This window comes from Silene latifolia, chromosome 10 (genome assembly GCF_048544455.1).
Source record: "Silene latifolia isolate original U9 population chromosome 10, ASM4854445v1, whole genome shotgun sequence".
In the NCBI taxonomy this organism is placed as follows: domain Eukaryota; kingdom Viridiplantae; phylum Streptophyta; class Magnoliopsida; order Caryophyllales; family Caryophyllaceae; genus Silene; species Silene latifolia.
Window position 1 is genome coordinate 60284374 of NC_133535.1, and position 5503 is coordinate 60289876.

A 5503-nucleotide genomic window follows, 5' to 3' on the forward strand; every position below is an offset into this window, starting at 1 on the left:
ATAATTCTTGTCGAATTTCAAATGCAAATGCAAATGTCCTTCTATTTACATTTTAAAATAACGGGTTGTATCCTTTGAAGGATTGCCTACGTATTCATTAAAAATGAAATCAAACCCTGTGCGTAGTTCGAATAAATGTAAAAGAATAATTGTTCGAAGTAAGAGCTTGTAATGAACTTTGGAAAATAAGCATGAGCTTTACTTACTCCTAAAATACAATTCAATTTATTTGATGATATGAGGATGTCGAAATGTCAAAACGCAAGAGCATAGTGACATAAGCTTTCTTTCAGCGGGCCAGGGGCCATTTTTATTTCGTGTCGCATAAGCGGCACGTGGGTGTTACGCGAGGCGCGTTTCCTATCTTATGCTAAGGGTAGTACCGTTTTAGTTGGTCGAGGTTAGTTGAGTTAGCAAATTCATTCCCATCTAGGTCTGTAATCCTAACCGCATCCCCTGAGATTATGGACTTGACTAAGAAAGGTCCGGCCCAGTTGGGTTTAAACTTTTCACGTGGATCGATAGGTAGGAGAGCTCTGACCGATTTAAGGACCAAGTCTCCTTCTTTGATGTTCCTAGGCTTAACTCATTTGTTGAAAGCTCGTTTGATACGTGCCTGATATGTTTGCACATTATGTAATGCACGCAATCTTCGTTCATCCAAGAGGATGAGTTCTTAAAAACGATCCCTGTTCCACTCAGCTTCTGGGATTTGACTTTCGAGCAAAATGCGTAAGGATGGTATCTCTAGCTCAACAGGTTGCACATCTTCCATGCCATATGTCAGAAAGAAAGGAGCAGCCCCACTCGGCGTTCTAACTGATGTGCGATAACCCCATAGCGCGAAGGGTATTTTTCTAGGCCAATCCCTATAATTGTCGATCATTTTCTTGAGGATCATGACGACGTTCTTGTTAGGTGCCTCTACCGCACCATTAGTTTAAGGTCTATAAGGAGAGGAATGGTGGTGTTTGATTTTGTATTTGGCTAGAAATTGCATAGCTTCAGCTTGGAAATGTGACCCATTGTCACTGATGATCTCATGTTGGAGTGTAATGTCCAAGGGTTTAGACAAAAACAACAAACAAACCAGCAGAAACAAGACAAGTTCTCAGGAATGCAATAAACTTGAGCTATTCAATAAAATTATGAATTGACCTCCTAAAATCATGAAACTTGGCAGTAAATTACTTTGATATGAGAACTAACTCTGAGTAAATTTCCAGGATTTTTAGAGGACTCAAAGTATTTTTAAAACTCAACTGAACTGACTGACAGACACCAAGGACTGTAAATGAGACAGTTCTGGGATAATGCTTGAAAGGAGGGAACTTGGATATAATTATCAACTGAAAAACCCACAGAATTCTCACAGGGAATTAAGCTAATAATTTGGGGTGTTAGAGTTAAGAAATTCCACAGATTAACACAGGAAAGACTCAATCAAACAAACAAAGAAAGCTAAACTAACCACAGTCTCAAAGACAGAAAGTTTATACTCTACTAACAGGTACTTAATCAATAACCACAGTCTAAGCACAGGTTATTATCAAGCCTGACTCTAATCTACAGACTAAGCACAAGATTAAGAGGTTTAAATTTGAGAGAAATCTCAGGTTTCATTCATAAATCAGCTGTGTTACAACAGTCTGAGTTGAGGTCCTTATATAGGCCCTCTTAGGTTACAAACTTGAAAGAAAAACTACATCCAAGGGTCAGGATCTCTCCTCACATGCTGGTAAGAGTCCAAGTACAATATTACAACGGTTTAAAAGCTCTTAATTGTAAACTGGAATGAAAACAAAAGAGAAATGCAGGTGACAGTGACAGGTTGTGGTCCTTTGTTGCATTGCTGGCTTTTCTGTTGAATGTAGGCACTTGAGGACGAAATGATTGAGTCCTTGGCATTAAAATTGGCTCTAGGTTGTATCTGGTATATGGGAAGACAAGCCAAAAGTTCCTTGCATGCTTTTTCCTCATGGTTTAGCCAGAAATGGAAAGATTGCTTTTGTTGTTTGTCAATTGCTGCAGTTCTGTCCAGCTTGGATTTCTAGGACTTGCATTGTGATTCTCCCTTGGACCCCTAGGACTTTTCTGAGCCTAGTTTAGTAACCAACCAGCTGGCCATGGTGGCAGCTGGTGGTTGGGCTTGTACTCGTACCCATTAGCCACTAAACCTAGCCCATTCTGGTTGCTTCCTGAAGTGGTTGTGGTGCTGTTTTGGCCTGCTTGCATTTGTGGAGTGTCCTGGTCAGTAGCTCCTGCTGCAACCTCCCCTGGTTGGACAGGGCTTGTCCTCAAGCCTGGTGACTCCTCCCCCCTCAGCATCCTCATAATATGGACTTAGGTCACCTACATTGAAAGTTCCATGCACCTCATACTCTCCTGGTAGATCCACTTTGTAGGCATTTGGACCAATCCTCTCAATAATTTCAAAGGGGCCATCAGCTCTTGGCATTAACTTGTTCTTTCTTCTTGATGGAAACCTCTCTTTTCTTAAATGAACCCAGACTAAATCCCCTGGAACAAATTCTTTCCTTTTCTGAGGTACCTTGGACTGTTTCCTGTACTTCTCATTGGTCTTCTCAATTTCTCTTTTCACAGTTTCATGGAGTTTCAGCAGCTGTTCTGCCCTGGCCTTAGCATCATGATTCATCTCATTTCTTGGTACAGATGATAAGTCTACAGGCATTAGGGGGTTAATCCCATAGACAACCTCAAAAGGACTATGACCAGTAGCAGTTGATGGTGATCTGTTGAAGGCAAATTCTGCTGCTGCTAACTTGATGTCCCAATCTTTTAGACTCTTGCTTACAATACATCTCAGAATCCTACCCAAGGTTTTGTTGGTGACCTCAGTTTGGCCATCTGTTTGGGGGTGGTGAGAAGTACTGAACAACAGTCTTGTCTTGAGCAGTTTCCATAGAGTTTTCCAAAAGTAACTCATGAACTTTGTATCTCTATCTGAGACAATTGTCTTTGGAACTCCATGAAGCCTTACAATTTCTTTTAGGTATAGCTCAGCAACACTGGCAGCATCTTCTGTTTTCTTGCAAGCTATAAAATGGGCCATCTTACTGAACCTGTCAACAACAACCATGATTGAATCCTTTCCTCTCTGTGTCCTTGGTAATGCAACAATAAAATCCATGCTCACATCCTCCCATGGCTTACTTGGTACTGGTAATGGGATATATGGGCCAGTTTGGAAGGAACTCTTAGCCATTTCACACACTGAACATCTTCTGAGAACATTTTGGACATCCCCCATCATTTTTGGCCAATGGAACTGCTCCTGTAGTATGTCCATTGTTTTCTGAACACCAAAATGCCCTCCCAAACCTCCTGAATGGACTTCCCTGATTAGGAGGTCCCTGTATGAACCCCTTGGAACACAGAGCTTGTTCCCTTGGAATAGAAACCCATCTTGCAGCAAGTATTTGTTCCCTGGAACCCTATGCCCTTCAAACTGTGTGACCCACTCCTCAGAGAAGTCAGGGTCTTCCTTGTACATCTCTTTCATGAACTCAAACCCAAGGACCCTGGTTCCCATAGTTGACAGCAAGGAGTGCCTCCTTGATAGTGCATCTGCCACCACATTTTGTTTTCCTTCTTTATACTTGCTGGAAAAGGTGAATGATTGCAAGTACTCCACCCATTTAGCATGTCTGTGACTCAATTTGTGCTGGCCATTGATATATTTCAATGCTTCATGATCAGAGTGCAACACAAATGGCTTTGGTTTCAAATAGTGACTCCAATGCATGACTGCCCTGATAATTGCATAAAATTCTTTGTCATAGGTAGAATACTTTAACTTGGCTCCATTCAACTTCTCACTGAAGTAAGCTACAGGTTTCTGAGCTTGGATCAGGACTGCACCAATACCTACCCCACTGGCATCACACTCTACTTCAAAGAGTTGATCAAAGTCTGGCAACTTTAGAATAGGAGTCTCACACATCAATTTCTTAATCCTCTCAAAGGAATGCTGAGCACTCTCAGTCCAGTGGAACTCCCCTTTCTTCATACACTCAGTAATTGGAGCAACAACTGAACTGAAGTTCTCGATAAATCTCCTATAAAAGGAGGCCAATCCATGGAACCCCCTCACCTCAGTGATTGTTTTAGGAGTTGGCCATGACTGAATGGCTGCAACTTTGTCCTGATCAACTGTAATCCCTCTCCCAGAGACAATGTACCCTAGGAATGCCACTTCTTTAACCATAAAAGTGCATTTTTCTAGTTTGCCAAATAGTTTCTGTTCCTTGAGGATCCTGAACACAGCTTCAAGATGTTTCAAGTGTTCTCTCTCACTGCTGCTATAAACCAAGATGTCATCAAAGTAGACTACTGCAAATTTGCCTAAACATGGCCTTAGCACCTCAGTCATCAGTCTCATAAAGGTGTTTGGTGCATTAGAAAGACCAAATGGCATCACAAGCCATTCATACAGTCCATGTTTAGTTTTGAAGGCAGTCTTCCACTCATCTCCTTCCCTTATCCTGACTTGATGGTACCCTTGCCTGAGATCAATTTTAGAAAATATCATGGCACCACTGAGCTCATCTAACATGTCATCCAACCTTGGTATTGGGAACCTATACTTGACAGTGATGTTGTTAATGGCTCTGCTGTCAGTACACATCCTCCATGTTCCATCTTTCTTGGGAACAAGTAGGGCAGGGACTGCACAAGGACTGAGAGATTCCCTGACAAATCCTTTACTCACAAGTTCCTCAATCTGGTTTTGCAACTCTTTGGTAGCAGTTGGATCACTTCTATAAGCTGGCCTGTTGGGAAACACTGAACCTGGAACAAGGTCAATGTGGTGCTCAATGCCCCTCAATGGTGGCAACCCACTAGGCAGCTCTCTTGGAAACACTTCCTTATACCTCTGAATTAATGGCCTAACTTCAGCAGGTATCTCAGGGCTCCCTTCCTTGCTTACTTCTTTGGATAGTAATACCCAGACAGGTTGTTCTTATTTCATTTCTTTGATCATGGCTGCTTCAGAAAGAAATAGCACACCATTGTTCTCCTCTGGCATACTTGGACCTCCATAGTTTCTCTGGTTGGGTGGCAATGGGGTCAGAGTGACCTTCTTGCCTTCATGCTTGAAACTATAGATGTTATCCTTCCCATGGTGAGTGGTGTTCCTGTCATACTCCCATGGTCTTCCCAGGAGTAGGTGGCAGGCATCCATTGGAACAATATCACACAAGACTTCATCCTTATACACCTTCCCAATAGAAAATGGAACCAAGCATTGCTTGTCCACCCTTACTTCTGCTCCCTTGTTCAACCATCTCAACTTGTAAGGGTTTGGGTGCTCTTGAGTTGTCAGGTTGAGTTTACTAACCATGGCATTTGATGCCACATTTGTACAACTTCCCCCATCTATGATCAGGTTACAAACCCTCCCCGGACTGTGCATCCGGTTCTGAATATCGGGGATCTTTGATCGCTTCCGTGGTGAGTGTTGGGAATGCATGACCCTCCA